Below are 22,500 nucleotides of genomic sequence, written 5' to 3' on the forward strand. Positions count from 1 at the left end.
AGAGATCATATGTGCGTTTGTGTATAGGTGAGTGTGGGCTGCTTTACCGTACATTGAGTGTAGGTACATCGATGACGTCCAGTGTGTTGATGGAAATATGAGAGGCCAGGTTGAGCTCAATGTTTACAGAGGAAGAGCCTTTCTGTGTCTTGCCTTGGGGCTGCACTCAAAGGCAGCGCTCCTTGCTCCAGACCATTCAGAGGGTTAAGGATTTGGCCAACATTCAAAGGCAAAAAAAATCGCAGAGGGGAAAGTGCTTTGAATATGTACAAGTTTCATGTAATTAGTGCTTAATTATATTAACATATGCAAATTGTCAACTTTCAAGGCTTGTTGAGCTGCCAAGGATCAGTCGAGCACAATCGTTGCATTGTCCCACAGTAATAATGGATTTCAAGTTGGATGGATGAGACATAACTAGCTATCTAATTTAACTCATACCATGGTAAAATTTCATTAGTAGTCATGGAGACTGGTTTAATTGTGCTGACTAATGTTCTAGGGTTGCAGAGCACCCTAAGAAGAAAATGTTGTTTGCCTAATCCACCTCACAATGACACTTGTTTGTACATGTTTCCCTTGTGGGAGAATTTGCATATGCAAATAAATAGTTGCTCTGCTCTATTTGTCATGGCTGTTCATTACCCATGAAGAGGACATTGTTACAAGGCTGTTACTGAGTCTTCCAAGATAGGATAGTGTCAACCAGTCCAGCCACATTCTTTCATAATTTGTCTCTGATTAATAGACCCGAATGAGGCTTATTCTGCCCGGGCCCCTGCAAAGGGAAGGTCAGTTCTGTGATTGAAAAGACTTCCCTCAGCAGCTGAAGTAGTGTGTTTTTTTTTCTTATCCTCTTGCATTGGCTAACACATTCATATTCAAGAAAGAAAAAAAAAATATTGCTCTCACTAATACCTTACCTAGTAATCTTTAGCTTCCTACTGCAAAAAAAAAATGAGAAAAAAAAATTCTGCTATCAGAATATTAATCCTGTTTTTGACAGGAAGGTAAACTGATATAATTACTTTTCTGTTGAAGGAATGGTGGTTTATACAAGTGTGAAAGCATCGGAAAAGGATTAGCATTTTTTTGCATAATGAAAAGCTCGCCTGAATAGGACACTGAATGGTTGAATGAATGACCAAGATGAAAGCAAGATGAAAATGCAAGGCCTTCTTTTCTTTCTTCTTCTGCTTAGCTCTACCTAAAGTTATATTTGTCCAAGACATTGGAATACAAGTGAAAGCTCCGATTTCAGGAACCTTATAGATGTCCTCAGCTTTCACCATCACGTGAAGCCATACATGTGATACAAATCTGTTGAAGAATGGAAAATACAGGTCTGTGTGTATTGCTGGTAGTTGTGCAACATGACCACACAGTCGTAGCCTCGTCAGCCTTACACCGGTTCCAATATTGATTATTTGCTATTTTTTCACACAGGAATCGATGCTTGGTTAGCCTTAGATGCTTGTCACAAGATAATCGTTATGTTCAATTGATATAGATTTATATATGTTAATATCTATGTATGGGAACATGTGTCTATATAATGACGCAATCTATGTATTAATCCATAGCTAGCTATAGTTTCAATGTATATATTACATCTTTTCACTATTAACTATGTGTGTATATATATATATATATATATATATATATATATATATATATATATATATACATTAATTAAGATTTATTTCCTAAGATCTATCTATGACAGCAATCAGTATGTTTAATGTACTGTATATCTATTGGACTGGCAGTGTCTACCTAACTAGCTAATTGTCCATGAATCTATTCATGATATTTCTATGTCTGACTACATTAATTATTCAATCATTATGTGTTCATTTATCTATTATCTATAGGAGTATCTGTTAAATGTATATGTCTACCTACATATCATTGATTAGTATATGTATGTCTACAGGGCTTCATGGCTTTCCATCTATCTACCTATGCATCCATAAGAAATATCTATCTATTATCAATCATCTATCTATGTTGTTGAGCATTATCTATCTATCTATCTATCTATCTATCTATCTATCTATCTATCTATGTTGTTGAGCATTATCTATACATCTATGTATGTATCTATGTTGTTAATCAGTATCTATACATCTATCTATTATATCTATCTACGTTGTTGAGCATTATCTATTCATGTATCTATGTTGTTGAGCATTATCTATACATCTATCACATCTATCTATTCATCTATCTATGTTGTTGAGCATTATCGATCTATCTATCTATCTATCTATCTATCTATCTATCTATCATCTATCTATTTACCCATCCATCCTTGTGCAGCTTGTTCCACACACAGGTTGTTACTGTAGCTTTATTTGCCTGTGCACATTTCCCTCTGTGTTCAGTGGTAATGTGTATCATGTTCTCTGTGTTCCTTTTCTGTGTTAGGGACATGATTTGAATTTGGATGGCGTTTTGATATTTTTCTTAGTAAGTTAGTGCTATGCTGGAGCTGGCTAGCTGTTGACAGTGCGATCAGTGCTTCTAATTATGTGCTCTCAACAGTAATTAGAGCAGTTAAAATACCCTAAGTGTCGAGACACTTTTGAAGGTGGGAACTGGTCCTTTTTGCACATTTGTAAATTAAATACAGTGGGGATAATTATTTATCTGTATGTACATTAAGCACCATCTTTTAGTGTCAGGTCACCATAATTATCAATTTAGTGCCACCAAAGACAAGTGTTGGCAGATTCTGCCAGATGCTGACCTGATTTGTTTATTGCTAACTCCCAGAAGTTGCCTAACACATGCTGTCAAGTTCACTGGGGATTTGGAGTCTGGTGCGTGTTTAGAAAGAGTGAAAAAAATTATCGCTGTTTTTTTAAGAGCTTTTTGCCATTTGTTGCATTTTTGTGTTTTTTTTTTATTGTAGATCCCACTTGGTAAATTGGCTGCCAAAAGTCAAGAGCGCGTTATTACTGTACTCTGTGGTTTAGAATGTAACGTATTGTGTAGAAAATAAGACGTTTACCCGACTAGATGCTGTCCTTTTTCCAAATTTCTGACTGGGTCAACATGTTCCTTGTATCATAGTAAAAGGTATACCCGTCTGTAGGGAGATGAGGAGACCACATGTAGAAAATCGGTCAGTGTTCTGGTAAAATTCTTCATTACAAGTAGTAGACAAACTTTCTGAAGAATGGTCTTTGAAAAGCTGGATTTCTTTAAGGAAAATATACCTTCTTTTTTTACTTTTTTCTTTCTTTTTTTTTCTAAATCTAATTTCTGTTTTAAAACATGGTTAAGCAAGCAGCATGTGTTGTCACTGGCAGGTCTCCAAACGCTGGAGAATTGGATAACGCATGGGCTAATGGTAGCTTATGAGCTGTCTGCATTCTTACTGAGTGGGCAAAGGCCCAGAGCATAGTACAGTTTTAGCCTGTGCAGCAGTGTACAGAAATATTACATGGCTGTCCTATGATGTACTTGTATCGGACCTGTGGCCGTTAATCTTTTCTGGAATTTCAGGGCATTTAAAGCCCTCTAGACCTAAAACAGTTAAATCCTTTCCATTCCAGACATGAAGTTACATGAGAATTTCAGAAGAAGAAAGATGATATAGCCACCACCCCTTTTAGCATGGTTTCCACAATAAAACAGAATATTGGGTACATGAGTTGTACTTTTACTAGAACCATTTTTTGATGGCATTAGGATCCCTAAACATCCAATATCCATGGTTTTCATTTAGACATATGACCTAGAGAGGGTCCTCCACTCCGGTTGGGCCTGGACCACTGGTGTGAATATTACTAATGCCAATGCACAGGGTGCACTATCTCTAAACTATACTAATCCTTTAGTTTTATGCAGAATACAATACCTATTCTATATAGAATAAAATATGTATCATATTCTCTTAATTACTCCCTTTTTTGTCTTTATCTAGTTAGATCTAGTCTAGATATGGCTCTAGTGGATATCATTGTGATGAGTAAGACACCTTGTTTTGGTTATACAACACCTAGAGAGCTTGTGTATTCCACATGTCATCCCATTTCTACGACTGGCTTGGAAACCTGTACAGCTCACTAATAATGGCTAATGCACATAAAATATTCTGATTAATACATCATCCACACAAAGCTTTTGAGCACCGGTAGAACTGTTTCGGCCTGGCATAGTGAAGGCCTGTTCCAACATGTCAGACAAATAGAGAAGTGTTGTACAAATCTTTTTTCTTAATTATACATGCTAAGTGGATTAGATATTGCATTTCCTTAGCTTCATGCTAATCTGCCTTTGCAGAGATAGGGTGAGCAGTTCATAGTGTCTTAACGGAGCAGAAATCCTGTATGATTAAGGAGACGTACCATTTAAATTTGAGAGAAATGACAAATTGTTGAATCCCAAATGTGAAAATTAGTGTAGAAATAGGAATTGGCTGCATTTTAGTGTTTTTAAAAAAAATGTTATTGCAGGTAACTACATTAATGTGAATGAGGTTTTTGCCATTGGCATTTTGATTTGATACGTTGGGGGTTGTTTACTTGTTTACTGGCAAAGGGCAAAAGTACAAATGCACAATAAATCAGTGCAAGCAATCAGCAGTTATATATGATGGATGTGGTCTAGGTCAGACAATAAAAATGAATGTCAAATTTGCATTTTGTTTGGAAAATTTGTGTCACTTTGGCTTTTTTATGTCTGTTTGGCTTGTGTTCACAGTGCAGAAGTACACATCAGGAGTATTCCCCAATATACTGTTAAACTGTAGCCACTGCATAGATATAGAATGATATAAGTTGACCAGGCAGTATTTATTTTTTTAATAGTGTCCCTCTGAATAGGAAAGTATGGTGGACTACACTTTCTTATAGTATTCTGTTGCATACCGACCCATTTTATGCCAAAAGTGCATTGTTTGGGTATATGTTGGGTTCATGAAGGCTTATGCACACATTACCCATGTGTGTAGAGACTTGTTAGCAATACACCAGACCACCTACAGGTGAGCTTAAACACCACAATTTTCAGGAACAAGTGTTCCCAAGAATGCTAAATTACCAAAAATTGTTCAGTTTGAACATGTTGACACATACCAAACAAGCAAGAAAAATACATGTTCGCGGGGTTCAATGATCTTTTGGCTTGCTTAAAATATCATCATTCTTGACAGCACTTCATCCTGTGCTGTCAAGACGGCAAGCACCTCCTCTATTACTAAATGTTCTGTGCACATACTACATGCAATCTGTCTGCATTAGCAGACTATTAAATAACCGCCTATTGACAAAAATGTACCAAAGAGTGGTTGTTTAACCCCAATGGACTGGTAGTGAAGGTCTACCAGTAGACCAATATTGGCAAATGGTCATTTCAATAACGTTAACATTTTACTCAATTTCCCAAAAAGGGGGCACAAAATTTCTTAAAAATATAAAGGTACCGTTACACTAAACGATTTACCAATGATCACGACCAGCGATACGACCTGGCCGTGATCGTTGGTAAGTCGTTGTGTGGTTGCTGGGGAGCTGTCACACAGACAGCTCTCTCCAGCGACCAACGATCAGGGGAACGACTTCGGCATCATTGAAATTGTCTTCGACGATGCCGAAGTCCCCCTACAGCACCCGGGTAACCAGGGTAAACATCGGGTTACTAAGTGCAGGGCCGCGCTTAGTAACCCGATATTTACCCTGGTTACCATTGTAAAAGTAAAAAAACCCACTGCATACTCACATTCTGATGTCTGTCACGTCCCCCAGCGTCCACAGGGTTAAAACTGCTTTCGGCAGGAGCGCTGCTATGCACGCGCTGCTGCCGAGAGCTTCCCTGCCCTGAATGTGTCAGCGCCAGCAGTAACAGCGGTGACGTCACCGCTGTGCTCTGCTTTACGGCCGACGCTGACACAGTTAGTGCAGGAAGCTCTTGGCAGCAGTGCAGCATTAGCAGCACTCCTGCCAAAAGCAGTTTTAACCCCGTGGACGCCGGCGGGGACGTGACAGACATCAGAATGTGAGTATGTACTGTTTTTTTTTTAACTTTTACAATGGTAACCAGGGTAAATATCGGGTTACTAAGTGCGGCCCTGCACTTAGTAACCCGATGTTTACCCTGGTTACCCGGGTGCTGTGCTGCAGGGGGACTTCAGCATCGTTGAAGACAGTTTCAACGATGCCGAAGTCGTTCCCCTGATCGTTGGTCGCTGGAGAGAGCTGTCTGTGTGACAGCTCCCCAGCGACCACACAACGACTTACCAGCGATCACGGCCAGGTCGTATCGCTGGTCGTGATCATTGGTAAATCATTTAGCGTGAGGGTACCTTAACCCTCAATGATGATTAGGGCTTACGGGCTGTCATAGACATTAATATTTTCCCCAGATGAAAGCTATTTTAATTTTTAACCAGAATGTTTTTTGTTTTTAAGAGACACGGTAAAGTAAACCATAGCATTTACTTCCATTTTTGAAGCATGAAAGTGTGTTCCTACTAATGAGGCAGATTTTTAGCCATCATTGCTCATCATATCTAGTACCCTAGACATTGATGACAATCATTAAAAACTTTAAAATTTGCATCAGTAATTGCAATCATTACCGTATGTCCTTAAGATTGTTGCAGGGCCTAGAAACCTGTTTAAGTACTCACTGTCAACAGGGACATCATGTGTAGTGCCTAAAGTGGCTCACCACTGATTTCTACAAGCTCCTATAGGCACTTGGTTTTATTCTTCCCTGGAGATGAGGGTGGGTTTCTGCCAATACGAACAAACATATGAAACATCTTACTGAGCCTAAAAGAGAATAGGACTTTAGCTCAAAGCCAATGACCTCCATTCCCACAGATTGTTGTATTACAATTAGTTCCTGAGAGGTTATGGTTTAAGGTAAAAGTTCCAAGTGATAATGACCTTAGCAAGGTTTCTTACCAGATAGACTATGATTGGCATCAGACTAATTTTTACCTTTTCTGTTATATCTGTGCTTGGTAAAGGCCGTATGTAGCCAAAACTTTGCATAGCATTTTTTAACATGAAATAAAAAGGATTTTTTTGAAGAATGAAATTCTAATGTATTGAATTTTAGGAATACAATTTTTTGATTGGGAAGCTGAACCAAGTAAGCCCATAGGTCCAATAGTGTTGTATAGGATTCCTCTGGAGGTTTTAGGTATCAGACTATCCAAATCAATATACTATATAAACTCAAAACAATCTTCAATATAAAATAGGAAACCATATTAGTGCAAAATTTGGACGCAAATCAATAAAAATTCCTTTGGATTTTCCATATCAGTCAAAATCTTATACTATATAGTAATGAAAAAGTTAATACAAATCCTCAAAATAGGTTACAATTACCAATAATCTGAAGAATTAATACTTTACTAATTATTGGTAGATCATTTTAAACTGTCCCACCTTTTTTCATGCCTCCATTAGATGCCTCACATTATTGAACTGTGTATCAAACAGGCCCTGGGACTTCTAGGAAGGATTCAGTGAGGGAAGCTACATTAGGAGATAGTGATGAGAGCTAATGATATATCTTAGATAAAGCACAATCAGATCACAGCCGTCGGCTCATTTGTCAAGTCTGAAGTGAAAATGTCAGGACCAATGAGCGTATGAGTGCTGAAGGGGGCAGAAGGGCTTTTGGAGACACTTTTGTACTGGGAGTGGGCCATGATTTAAATACAGCTCTAGGGAAATACTGGGATTAGCCAACTCTGTGCTCAAATCCCTACCATAACAGTATTAGTTGGGAAAATCAGGTTTGTTAGTAAGGGTAGAAAATAAAATCTGTAAAATAGCTTTAGGCTGCAGCCCAATAACTATGCAAAGCAGTGAGCCATTTTATGAAAATAATTTTCGCTGATGTTATCTTGCATACATTAAACAGAAAGGTTTAGTACAAAGACGCCAGGAGGTAGAATTTCTAGTAATATAGAATGTCCTTTCTTATGTAAATTATTTCTATTTAATGAACACATAATATAATAAAATGCTTGCAAATATAAATAAAAACATTTGATTTTAGGCCAAATAAATAAGGAAAATGACGACGTTTTTTACAATAAGAGACAACAAATGTTTAATCATTCAGCAAAGAATGCTTTAATTATGAAGTTGGGGTGGGGGGAGTATATGGTCTAAATAGCCATTCTTCTAATCAGCAGGCTTGCAGAACATTTTATTGAAACATATCCACTTTGCCTTTTTGTGCTCATTCAGTGAATGGGTTCAGGATCTCGTCCATCAGGTACAGTAAATTGTTCTTTGCTAGATAATGTACTCAGACAACTCCTGCTTGTTTAATTCTATTGATTTACAGTGTTAAACTGAAATAATCTGATACCTGCTTCCTGCCTTTCGAATTGTCGTTGCAAAGAGAAAGAGAGAGAGAGGGAAAAAAAGGAAAGCTGATTAGTTTTTTTCAGCTCTTTTAGCTGTTTTGAATGTATAATTATCATTGCGGGTCATTTGATAGCTGTTCTAATTGCTGCCAACCATTGTCTGCTTGCACTTAATGCTGAAACACGATCAACATCCTACTTTGGTTGATGTTTGGTGGTAAACTTTAATTAACTCTTATTGCATTGAGGAGAAGTTCACTCACAGTGCTACACAACTAATCATTCACCTCCATTATGTCCTGGCAGATCTGCTTGTTCTTGCCTATAACAGATGAACCACTCTGTAATAAACCCCCAACAAGTCAGTTCCATAAGGTTGCTCCACAGTGATATTTTGTTGCTTCTTGCAGGAGATAATTGGGTAAAATAATTATTTGAGCTCTGTATCTGATTTTTCATACACCTATCTCCGATTACCTTTTTCCTGCCAGGCAATATCATTTTAATAGAAAGGGTAGATTTAAGATAACATTATTCCGTCAGCTCACTCCCACTATGCCCGGTTCTCCTGAATCAATACAATTAAGCTTGTCTCCTGTTGGAATTCTGGTAATTATTTATCTTAAAATACTTTTCCTGTAATGATATTGAAGTTAAGGTAATCAGGTTACTGGCAAATCATGTAGAATTCAACTCTGAATTGCTGTCCGCTTGATTATAATTTGTGTGACATCAAGTTTGTTTGAAAAGGGATAATGTGAGGGTAAAGCAAGGACCCTATAATTGTGGTTGACATTTGTTTGTTTATAATCAAATCTAATTAAGGTTCATACATCTAAAAACACAAAAGTTAATTACCGAATTGCTCATTTCACGTCTACACAACAGACAAATTAAGCCTCAGTGCAAAACAAAAAAAAATTACGAAAAGATGACGCTTTCCAGAAGTAAACTGTCTCTTCTCATTTATGCATCAAGCTAAGTGAATTAATAATCTATTACAAAAAATATGAAAAATCTAGAAATCTAAGAAAATCAAACTGTTGGCTAATACGCACCTCAGACCCTCAACCACAATGACCTCTAGCAAGCCTTTGGTTTTGAAAGCTATATATTCCCTCAAAGATGAACCTTCACCAAAGTGCTGAATCCTAATAAACCATATTGAGTGTTGGCTTTTGTAAGATCTGGACGCCATCTGTAAATTGCCTGACCAGCATCACCAGTAAGGGGTGTTGAGCGCACTGTTTAAATATGTACTGAAAGGCTTTAAATATACTCTCTCTCTCAGCCCTACGCAGCCTGTTTTTTTAAATCATCATGACTTGGAGGATTGCTAATAGAAATGGAATGTTTCCCGAAATACCTGGCCTGTGATTAGTTTTATGAAGATAATTACAGTGGTGTTAGGCTTCAGACAAACTTTTTTTTTTTTTCAGTAACCAAAGAATAGAAACTTTATTGTTGGGATGTTGTTAGAACATAGTCGTAAATTATGGTTTCATAGGACCGACTTCATCGTCTAATTGTTTAATGATGCCTTAAAACTCTGACTTGCTTTGTTAAAACAACAGGGGTCCCTCCTCCCATGTGGATATGAACACACTACTTTGTATAGCTCCACCAAGTATATATGTACACAGAAGCATCACTAAGGCTTCTTCTATCAAAGAATGGAGCCTTAAAATTACTTTTGATTACTTCAAAACCCCTGCTGACTCAATGTCCTTCTGTTTCTTAACCACACTAATAATTATTAATGAACCACTATTGCGGGGACACTACAATGCTTGTGTTTGTGCCCTTTGAAAAGTGAACTTTAGTTCAAAGAAGCACAGTATGTATTTGTTTTTGAAACCTTGCTGTTGATATAAAAACTCAGCGATTCCAGAATCACGTATTGAAAAACAAAGGAAAATAGTAGCCTAAGAAACATAAAAGGGCTGGTATGGTTTTCATTACTGTAAAACGTGCATTTCAAGCTACTTGTGTTCCAGTGACACCACTTAAGTGAATAGCTTTACCAACAAGGATGCACAGCTAACAACATATCGGAGATGTTGGGGTACAAGCATTGGACATATAAATAATATTAGGGGATAAACTGTAGGGGCTAGTCCTGGGCGGTGTCCGCAGGGTGAAAGCATCCAAGAAAACACAGCAAATTTGTGAAAAAGAAAGGAAGATAAAGTTCAAGAGCCACCCATATTGAGAAGCTCTAGATATTACAAAGTGCTCTTTAGGCAAGACTTGAGCCCCAATATCTTTTCTAATGCAAGTTATATTTTATCTTGACAACTCAGATACAGATCTTGACATTTTACTTTTTAGGGTTAGTGAAATGGGTAACTACTAGCCTTGACTTGTGGTCATGGGAACTAGTGGTAATGGGTTCATTTTAAAAGGGACATTATTGTAATCTTTCTTTTTATAGATGCATGTCCACTTATATACCAGTTACCCTGGTTGGGCACTTATATACCAGTCACCCATGGCCAAAAGAAAATTGATTTAAATCAGTATTAATTAAGGCACTTTATGATTTATGTACTTTTTCAAAAAAACATTCCAATTCTCGGTCAGATAAATGAACCAACACTGACTTATAATAATTTTTGTCTCCTTAAACAAATAGTTCTCTTTCAGGCACTACTATGCCATAGAAGTATGTGAATGGGGCTTTGACATTTTGTGGTATGTTCTGTAAATATTCCACTAAATGCATGTAGAGTGGGGAAAATAAGTATTTGATACACTGCCGACTTTGCAAATTTTCCCACCTACAAAGAATGGAGAGGTCTGTCATTCTTATCGCAGGTACACTTAAATTGTGAGAGACAGAATCTTAAAAATAGTCTAGAAAATCACACTGTATGATTTTTACATAATTTGCATTTTATTGCATGAAATAAGTATTTGATACAATAGAAAAACAGAACTTAATATTTGGTACAGAAACCTTTGTTTGCAATTACACAGGTCAGACGTTTCCTGTAGTTCTTGACCAAGTTTGCACACACTGCAGCAGGGATTTTTGACCCATTCCTGCATACAGATCTTCTCCAGATCTTTCAGGTTTTGTGGCTGACTCGGGGAAACATTGAGTTTCATCTCCCTCCAAAAATTTTCTATTGGGTTCATGTCAGAAGACTGGCTAAGCCACTCCAGGACCTTGAAATGCTTCTTACAGAGCCACTCCTTAGTTGATCTGGCTGCCAACAGTTGCTGACCAAAATATTGCAATACATGACCTCATCTACCCTCCCTTCAATACAGTGCAGTTGTCCTGTCCCCTCTGCAGAAAAGCACCCTCAATGTATGTTTCCCCCACCATGCTTCACGGTTAGGATGGTGTTCTTGGGGTTGTACTCATCCTTCTTTTTTCTTCAAACATGGCGAGCAGAGTTCATACCAAAAAGTTGTAGTTTGGTCCTTTTTGACCACATGACTTACTCTCATGCCTCCTCTGGATCATCCAGATGGTCATTGGCGAACTTCAAACAGGCCTGGACACGTGCTTGCGTGAGTAGTGGGACTATGTGTGCCCTGTAGGATTTTATTATATGAGGGCATAGTGTGCTACTAATATTTGAGACTGTGGTCCCAGCTATATTCAGGTCATTGACCAGGTCCTCCTGTGTAGTTCTGGGCTGATTCCTCAGAATCCTCGTTACCCCACGACATGATATCTTGCATGGAGCCCCAGACCAAGGAAGATTGACAGTCTTATGTTTCTTCCATTTTCTAATAATTGCTGCAACAGTTGTTGCTTTCTCACCAAGCTGCATGATAATTGTCCTGTAGCCCATTAGAGCCTTGTGCAGGTCTACAATTTTGTTCCTGTTGTCCTTAGACAGCTCTTTGGTCTTGGACATGGTGGAGAGGTTGGAGGAGTGTGATTGAGTTTGTGGACAGGTGTCTTTTTTATACAGGAAACAAGTTCAAGCATGTGCAATTGATACAGGTAATGAGTGCAGAGTAGGAGGGCTTATTGAAGAAATACTTACAGGTCTGTGAGGGTCGGAATTCTTGCTGGTTGGTAGGTGATCAAATACTTATTTCATGCAATTTTAATTATGTAAAAATCATACAATGTGATTTTCTGCATTTTTATATTTAGATTCTGTCTCAGTTGAAGTGTTCCTACGATAAAAATTACAGACTTCTCCATGCTTTTTAGGTGGGCAGGCTTTCAAAATCAGCAGTAATCAGTGGCATGTGTTTTTTCAGTTATTGGTCACATAGTTTTAAACTACTAGAAAGGAAAAGAAAATACAATATTAAAGGGGTTTTCCAAGATCAAAAAATATTTGCCCAAATGCTTTGGCACATATTGGGCACTTATGTAACATGGATAGTACTCACCCTCCTATGCTCTATCAACAGCTCTGCCTTGCTTATCCCTTTCCTTGTTTACTGGATGCAGTGGTGACATCACAACAGAGCACACCACCACAGCAGCCAAACACTGAGCATAGTAGCTCATACCATCTACTTCAGCAGAGCCAATCTGCTTGCTCAGTGAGTGACTGTCATTGACTTAAATCAGTAAACCTATATGCTTTTCTGTCATTTCTCTTTATTTACTTGTGAAATGAAATCCCAGTTATAGGCAATATTTCTTAGAGCTCTGTAAAGTGCAGTTCCTTTGTCATTACTCTAAGATACGTATGTATTGAATACTGGGTGTTATTGTACCTCTTGCCAAGAGGGTGCATCACACTCTTATACTGTCAGCAGTGATTGGATGATATCCAATTTTGTAGGGGCACATCCCTTACTGGTAACACCCAGCATGACAATGTATTTATATATTCTAGAAGGGATAACAGACGAACTATACGATATTTAATATGGAATATATTTACTAAAATTAGAAACTCAAAAACCTATAAGCAAATTTGAATATAGATATTGATGTAAATGGTGGTTTGAGTCCTTAAGGTTACAATGGCAATAAGTGACAGGATTAAGAAAATTTCAAGTATATTTTACATTTTATTTTTTAGTTCCTTATTAAGGATGAATGATCTAATAGTAAAGCAGATGTGGATCTTTGCTGTTGCCATAGCAGGTTGTCAGGATACTACAACCCTGTAATCTGTCTATGGAAAATCCAATACAGCCTGTCATAAAGTATTAAATGAAATACTGCAATATTGTACATTTTTTAGGTCCTATGACTATTGCTGGTGCAAATTTACTTGCACATATCATTCTATTGGCCTCGACTGTGGGTTGTGGCTACCGGACGGGAGAGGTAGAACCACTTCTTACCTGGTAGTGTCCACGGATCTTCTTTTGACTAGCCAACCTTTCAGGACATTAAATGTGAATCATGCCGTAATGGTGACATTGCACCAGTCCAGGTAGTCAAAAGAAGAATCACAGATTCCGGTAGAAAAGAGACGGTACCCCCTTTCCAATTCAGCTACCACAGACTACTGAATGGGACTTGCAAATCAATTTACACCAACTCTACCTAGGACAAATTCATATTTTAGAATTGTCTATTATATTAATGTCATTTTTAAAGTGACTGCATTTTGTAATGGTTTTGTACTTATGATGAATAACCGATACACCAAAAAAGCAAATCATTTGTAACAAAAAATAGTCCTGATCGTCTCTGTTCTATAGAGTTTAGTAGTATTTCTACTGCTTCTGAAGTTCTACCAAGAAATGGATTGTACTGTGGTGGATTTGCAGGTTGAAAGTATTGACATATAAATAAACATGGTAATATGATTTGTTAATTCTCTGACATGATTAATGCAGTGAATTTCTTTCAAGAAAGACTTAATGGATTCCAAGGTTAATCTTTCTGTTTAGTAGGATTATGAACTTAAACTTTCAAATCTGAGAGGGATTTTTGAGGGTTGAAGAGGAAATGGATTGGGACCAGTCTCATCAATGAGCAGCTTGTAAAATTGAGTGCAATTTACATAACCGTTAAGTATGTTCCTAATGTACATTGTGCGCATTGTAATACCTGGCAGAACCTTTCTGATTTGTAGATTAATATTTATTTAGTAAAGGAAAATCAAAGGGATTAAGAAGTCATCATTTTAGCTCTAATCCTACTTTGCATAGATGAGACCAAGAGATGCGATTAATGCTTAAGGCTCAACGGGTCTCTATCTTACAGAAATACACATTATTTGCATGGTGTTTCGGTGCACTTAGCGGATTTTTGCTATCATCACTTTGGGCTGATTAGATTGATTGGAAAGAAATATATTACCGTACCCATTGTGGAGAGCAAGAATCTCCATTCCCACTAGAAATGTTTTGTTTCAATTGATGGGTTTTATTTTAAGTGCCATTTTCAAATATAGACTATGACGATAAAATATACTGTTATGTGTTACTCTGACATTCCACTACAGCTCGGTTAAAAAGTAAAATATTACCTTCACTGCAAAACAGATAGATTAGGTTCCTCCCAGGTCTTCACTATGGCATCCAAAAGTATACTGGTACATGTCGGAAAACTGAGAAGACAGGAACCTGAATCAATACCGTCAATATCATTGCCCCTGAAAGCTTGTTTGGACAGAACCTTCCTTCTTGGAAGATAACCTTGCTACAGAAAAATGAAAGTGTGTAGAAGGGTATACTTATGTATGGTTTCCCATACATTACTCGTCTTTGCAATGGGTAGTTTTTAGAAAAGCCGAATTCTGGTTTTCCTTGCTTTTTAAAACCACGTCTACAAAAGACAAGATAACAGACATGAGTTTATGTAGTATCATATGCCAACTTTTTACAATGCTATAAGTAATTGTAATATTACTGAAATACTGTACTTTTAGGACTTTAAATAAAATAGTTCTTAATACACACATCTTGAAGCCCATGTTGATTGTCAGTTTGCATATATCAAGATATTTTTAATAGTTTCATAGTAGAGCGCTCTCAAATATAGCCTAAATAGGTTAACCACAAGCTCAGCATGGCTGACATGTTTTATGTTCCACAACAAATATTCTTAACACTGGGCTCCCTGGCAGCAGCTTGTAGACTAATTCTATTCTTCTTTGTTAATTGTATGGAAATAATTATGCTTGTGCTCTTTTGTTTTGCTCATACAGGACAGTTTTCCAAATGTTTCATGCATGTTTGTTTACTGAGGCAACTTACAAGTAATTGCTCTCACTTCTTACATATTGATTCTGAAATGTTCTTGGAAGAAAAAGGAACATGACTCAGACTTTAAATCCGGAATAGCAGCAAAAGCTGTAGAATGATATTGATAAATGTAAAAGAAAGAAATCTATTGGATTCACTGTCAGGTTGTGCTATTTACATTTGTAACTTTAGTCTACATAGCTTGGGGGCAACCATTGTACTTGTAGAGTCCAATTCAAAGCTGTGATCCACACTCACGGAACTAATATCAGATGCCATGCTTGGTCTATGTGTAGGTAGGGAGGGTCAATTTAACTTGTATGTTAGAAACTATGGTATGGGTACATATCTCAAGTCGTGTGTGGAGTAAGAAGTAGACTTACAAGGTAGCTTCCTCTAGTACGTGTCCCAAGAACGATAGATAGCTTTTGTCCTTTTGGAGGAGAGCTACTTTTTCCTCCAGAGTGTACTGCCTGGACTATTAGTCACTATGTCAGCTTGGTCTCCACAAAATGAAACATTACCTCCAAGACCTTCTATCTGCCAAAGGATTAGGTTTATAGGACCCTTTTCCTTAGAAAATCATTGAAAGACAAGTAAGCCCATTCGGCTTGAGCTGTTTTAGGCCATTAGATTAGAACACTTCCAAAGATGTTGACATTCTTTGCATAATTTACATGAGTACCCATTACAAAGTCATACTCAAAATATTTGTCCTCCTTTGATTCCTATGTAAAAGAAAACTTAAGACTCACCGGCCCCATAACATTTGATTGGAAAATTAAAACAATATGAGCTTTTAGCCTCAATGGCCTGGAGGGAGCAGAGGAAAAAGATGAGAGGACGATAGGAGTAGTCATCAGGTAGAATGGCACTTTCCAGTCTGCCTTTGTAAGCTATCTCTTTTTTTCTGTGCCTACCACTAAAGACATACAATATTTGGTTACATCCCTCTATTCAGACTTAATTACCTTCTCTCCTTTTGTCGTGACATGGGTGGAAAGTTTTTTTTTTTTTTTTGCTGTGTCAGAAGAGGTCGTCACACATTCTTCTGCAGTTCTCTTCATTAATTCCTCCTTGCAGAAGCATTTTCTATCGTGCTGGGAAGGTAGAAGGGTGTAATGGAAGAACCCTGAACCATCAGCAGGAAGCACTAAGCTGGTTAATGCAGTATAATTGTCTGGACATAGACTGGCCTTTGTTTGTGCGGTTCACTACGAATCAGCTGTAATTAACTCCAGAGTGTTTCCAGATTGCCAGCAAAGAAAAATTACAGCTTTTCTGTTTTAAATTGGAAAGAGCACAAAGACATTAACTATGCAGATTGCTTTTACTTTGATATATTTCTGTCCACTAAGGAAAAGCTTATTTCGCTCCCACTCCCCCCAAAATAACAATGACTTGGTTATTTGATTTAGGGTCTTTTAAAGTGTAATGGCTACTAAATAGTTCATCTGTTACATATTTTACATGTCATATTTCATAAGGTTCTTCTGAAAACTTTGAAATTCCCTGCTTTTTTGTGGGTCTTTAAAATTTGGGGTGCCAACTAATGCTTTAAATTAGTAAGGCCCTAGGCATTTTAGAATTTATTCTCATAGGGCAGTAGTAAGAATAACCTATGCCTATACATCTAGTATGTAGGTTATGAGGCTGGCCATTCACACTAGATAACTGAAGCATCCTTCAGCTGACAGCTATCTGATGCCTACACTCCCATACACCAGAGTGCCTGCTTGGCTGAGTGCTCCAATGTTCTCAACCAGATATCTGCCAAATGATACTTCAGCTGTCCGCTTATCCCAGGGAGAGCAATGCGATTGACAGTCTGAAATCAGACATGCACAATCATCATCTCTCATGACCATCAGTCGGCCTGTACCCCCGATAGACCGTCGGCTGTACCTGTAGATATCAGGGGGTTCAGCCAACATTAATCTAATGTGTATGGGAGCCTTAGGTCTTATGCTTTCCCAACAGCTAGAGTAAAATGACAAACCAAGATTGTTATTGGAGTTGTCAAAAAGCCACTGAATATTAAAAGTTGGCTTTAGTGATGAGCGGGTGTGCTCGTTACTCGAGTTTTCCGAGCATGCTCGGGTGTTCTCCACGTATTTTGGGCATGCTCATAGATTATGTTTGTGTCTCCGCAGCTGCACAATTTGTGGCTGTTAGACAACCTGATCACATGCAGGAATTGCCTGTTTGTTAGGGAATCCCCACACGCATTCATGCTGTCTAGTAGCTACAAATCATGCAGCTGCAGAGAAAAAACGGAAAACTTGAGTAATGAGCATACTCGCTCATCACTAGTTGGCTTGTTACCTCCACGTTGTTGATGATGAATTAACTTTTATTTTGAATATAGGATACATGGGTGGGTACTGAAACTTGTAATGACAGCAATTACAAAGTCAATTAATCCAAAAACCACCACTTTTTACAACAAATACACTGCTTAATAGTCAAGGATTTTCAACGTGGCTAAAAAAAGGTACGAGAGAAAAGTTTCTAGCTAATGGCTCTAATAATACTTCTCTTGTACAAAAGATCTGTCAGCAACTGATGCAAAGAGTTCGGCCAAAATCTTTTTTTTTTTTCCCTTCTGAATTTAACAATAAGGAATTTAAGCTTCAATGTGGCTTTAGTCACTAAAGAAAAGAAGCTCTTGGTGTCTGCATAATACCACTTTGATGGATTTTTTCATCAGTCCTCTGTACGTGGTAACAAATAAACAAGTATAATTATACTTGTGAAGGCCCATTCATTCCTTTGTCAGGATTAGATATATGTGCAGTTTTCACACTGAGCTTCTCTTTTGTCTTTGCCTAACTCTCTATGACATATTGATAGAGGATTTGGTATGGGGAAAAGGCCACAGCAGAGACAGTGATGACCTTTTGGAAACTTGATATAATTCAAGGATTTTTATTTATTTACTCTTTTTTTTCCCCTCTTGTTAAGATTTGTAGTTTGGTAGCACATTATGTCACAAGTGGGCAACTTTTAACCCATTCTTAAAGAAGAGAATTGATCGCAAAGTATTTGAGATGGTCAAATAGCAGATGGGATAGAAAAAAAAAACAATAGGCTAAGAAGCCCATTGGCTTTCTCTCTCTCTTGGTTCTAAGCAGTGTGGCTAACCTTAGCATTCCTTTCCTTTCATCCTATCCTCTTGATCAGATCACGTTCTTTTTAATCATTTCACAAACACTGTCGCACTGGACCGTAGAAGAAGGCTGGGACAATCTCAATTAAAAAACAGGAGTGCACCATGATTCCAGCTCCTCTTTTGTTCTAATCTGAATTCTGCATTTTAAATACAGCGGAATTCAGCTGCCATTGTTCAGCAAGTGCCTTCCTTTTTATTAGAAAAGATTTCTGGGAAAGTTTTTCCTTTTTAGTTTACAAAGAACTCGGTAATCATGCAAAATGCTAACTGCTGAAGGGGTAGCTAAAGTCAATAATTGTACCACTGATCACCCCTCCCCCCCCCCACCGCCCAATTAAAAAAAAAAGACTATGAAGTGACTTTTTCTATACTGTAAAAGATCAGCTGCTACGTTTGCACAGAGGTATGTGGTTTTTATCATTTTCGTTTTATTTCATTTTAGTCGTTCCTTCTCATTCCTGGTTCATTTAGTGCACTTTTCAGACTGTGACGCTTTACTGTGGATACGTTTAGGAATGAAAGCCTCCCACATAAGCCCTTGGTGCTTTCTGTGCTTCTGTTCTGTATTCAGCAGAGGACTTTAAAGTGTTTGCAGTGGCAGAGTTAGTGTTTACTTTTCAGAACAACTTTTGCTACAACTTTTTAAAGAAGGGTTATAGCTGCAATGCTTAAAATTTTTCCTCCCTGGGCTGTCTACACTGACACCTCCAAAAAAAAAAAAGTATTTGAGTTGACAGTAGTATTAATTAACTGTAACATCTGTTTGTGGAATAACTTCTGTAATTATTTATATCTTATGTTTTTAATCAGACCACCAAATAAGAAACATTCTCATATTTTCTCCTGTTGACTGACTTGCACAAATATACATCACCTATGCACAAGCAGTTTCCCATTAGTTCAAAGAAATTTGTATTTATTTTTTTATATATATTTTCTTTCGTAAAGTGCATATGTGTTTATACAACTGTGACCAAAATCTGATGTCATTGTTTAGAGGGGTGTTTGATTAATTTGGGGAGGATAATGTATAGAGATGTTTGTTATGGCAACAGTACTAGTTAGATTAGTAAACTTTCTATGTATAGTGATTGCAAGGGAAAGGTATGTGACTGGATCCTCCTTCTCCGCCTCGTTGGAGCTCGCCATGAATATTTTGTCTTAAGAAGGACAGATCAGATTCATTAGCCTTACACTTTCCAACTTCTATATTGAATATTGTCATAGGTTATCAGTTGCACATTAGGCACCAGCTTGACCGAGATTTACGCGTTGAGAGATATCAGACAAAGAGTTTTTTTTTTTTAGACATTTGTGCTGATGGCATTCGTATTATGATATGGGCATTAGCTAAAAACCCCATTAATGATCTGCAAATCAGCTGAAAATGAGCCAAGAAGGCGGAGTTTGGATCTGACCCTTTTTAATGCATTCACCTTCACTCATGTATTCAGCACAACAATAGCACTTAGAAATTGTACTGTGCACTTATATTTCATCCAGACGTTTTTTTTGTTTTTATGCTTACGATGTTTGTGCAAATATTCCCCATCCGAAAGGTAAACATGTCTATGTTTACTAATTAGAAAATGATTCCTCTTTCATGCTCTTTGTGATCAAATTATTTCAAAGGGGTTGAAATCTCCTTGCATTCCAAGAGCATAATTAACCTGTAACTCATCAATGATTAAAATTACACACCAAGCTTTGTGACGCTTGATGCAGAAGCAATTAGACTGTCATTTTAGCCATCAGTGATACCAAAACTAATTTTGATTCATTTTCAATCTATGCAAATCGTCTGATGTATCTGATAATTCTCCCATTCTGACAAAGCTGATGCGATTAGATATGATTACTGTAAAAATGAAACCCTTACACTCCATATTTTGTCTCCTAAACTGACCTTTAGCCTAGCAAACTTTATAAGAGAATCTGGGAAAGAAGATCAACTGCGATTATTAGTAGAAAACAATGATTCTTTTGTTTCCGAGGGGTTTCTTTTTATAAGATATCTTTGCAGTACCTTTTTTAGCAGACAAAGTTCCTATCAAGTTCTTACATCACATATGTCTCATCAAGATAAGCCCTTTTCGAAATGAAGCTGCTACAACTTCTAAACTCCCCCGTAAACAGCTGATATCACATAGCGAAATGGCGACTGACCAAACATTTCCTTTGCAATGGCTACTGCATGAGATATTGAATATTGTATGCAGGTCAAGATCCAATCAAAGGAAAGATCAATAAAGTACTAAATGGGTGGGCTAAATCCACCTAAATATTGAGGGTCTTTCGAGGTTAATACCATTATATGATGTCCTTTTTATTCTAATATGGCATATAGAGATGGGATGTTTTAACAAGACATCTACACTCATCAAAATTGAAATTGCAACACCAAGATGGAAAAGTCAGGGAATTGTGGAAATCACAAGATGGATAGACATGTAAATAATAATCCAGTAATTAAAAAGTGGAAGCAAAAGTTTCAAAAGGTCTCAATTATTCATTATTGAGGATGAGCATCACGCACAAAAATATACGCACTTGCATGGTTCCCATATTATCAATGAGGATTTTTATGGTTGTCTGAGGAATATTCTGCCATGCTGAAGGCTCACAAATTATTTAGATCTTCTGCAGCAGCTACTTTTGCAATTGCCTACCAATAATGTCCCGATATCCTCAATGGGAGACAAGTCTGGAGATGCTGTGGCAATGGTAGGCCACATAGGCTGCTCACAGTAGCTCAAGCAACATGCAACCTGGTGATATTTTGGAAAAAGCAGAATCTTTGGACACGTTGGAGAAATGTTCATATCACTATTTCCACAATTGCTCCATTGTGTACTGAAAGGGAAATTAGTCATCACATATCAAGCTTAAGGTGTCAAATAGTTTCTACACAAATCATCAGAAGGCATTTACACAACATCGAGCTACAAGTCAGATGTCCATCACTCACTCCACTACTTTCAAATGCCACCATGGTGCACAGCAGTACAGCAATGGAGGCTGTAATGGCTGTATATCATCTTTAGTGCTGACTGAGACCCACTTTTGCCTTTGATGCACTAATAGATATCGGTCCTCTTCTCAGGATTATGGTGTGGGGTGGCATAATGTTCTGTAGCCAGACCCTTCTAGTTTTCATTCCACATACACTAACAGCTTGGTGTTACATCGATTTGCTCATGGAACTGGTGGTATGGCCATTTCTATAAAGTGTCCCAGGCTGCATGTTGCTTGTGCTACTGTGAGAAGCCTTCATACCCTAAACCATAGCCTGTGGCATCTCCGGACTTGTCTCCCAGTGAGCGCATTGGGATATCATTGGTCTGCAATTGCAAAGGGTGCAGCCAACAGCAGATCTTGTTGGTTGTTGATTTGCATGCCCAAGTACATTCAGTGTATTACTTATACAAGTATTAATAATCTAATTGATAGCAGCCAAGTGTAAGTACATGTATTTCTGTGTGTTGTGCTCATAATCGATACCAAATAAATCAAGATGTATTGAAAACATTTCATAATTGCATGTTGTTAATATGTCTATCAATCCTGTGATATCTGTAATTCCACAACTTTTCCATGTTGCTGTTGCAACCTCAATGTTGAGGAGTGTATAAAATAGTGGAAGCCAAACAGGCTAGATGGTTGTCAAACTCCTTTAAGGCCCTAGCTAGATATACCTCCTAAGGCTAGATTTCACACATCTAACATTTATGGTCTAAGGGTACCGTCACACAGTACCATTTTGATCGCTACGACGGTACGATTTGTGACGTTCTAGCGATATCGTTACGATATCGCAGTGTCTGACACACAGCAGCGATCAGGGACCCTG

The 22,500-nt window shown here is 37.7% G+C and overlaps 1 protein-coding gene and 1 long non-coding RNA gene across 7 annotated transcripts in view; one reads left to right on the top strand and one right to left on the bottom strand.

Moving 5' to 3' along the window:
• The window catches only part of ZFHX4 (zinc finger homeobox 4), a 217,524-nt gene that overhangs the window by 6,821 nt on the left and 188,203 nt on the right, over window positions 1–22,500 (top strand). The window contains exon 1 of one of the 6 annotated variants that reach the window (XM_077270680.1): window positions 18,945–19,053. The exons of the other annotated variants lie outside the window; for them this stretch is intronic. The gene's annotated coding sequence lies outside the window, so the exon portion shown is untranslated. Of the gene's footprint in view, window positions 1–18,944; window positions 19,054–22,500 lie in introns of those variants that run through there. 6 annotated transcript variants of the gene reach the window in all.
• On the bottom strand, window positions 8,113–16,854 carry LOC143781343 (uncharacterized). Its single transcript, XR_013216669.1, has 3 exons — window positions 16,450–16,854; window positions 14,761–15,059; window positions 8,113–8,356 (listed from the first exon to the last, which is right to left on the bottom strand). It is a non-coding gene; the product is annotated as an uncharacterized LOC143781343 (long non-coding RNA).

The sequence above is a fragment of the Ranitomeya variabilis genome, chromosome 6 (genome assembly GCF_051348905.1).
Source record: "Ranitomeya variabilis isolate aRanVar5 chromosome 6, aRanVar5.hap1, whole genome shotgun sequence".
Classification (NCBI taxonomy): Eukaryota; Metazoa; Chordata; class Amphibia; order Anura; family Dendrobatidae; genus Ranitomeya; species Ranitomeya variabilis.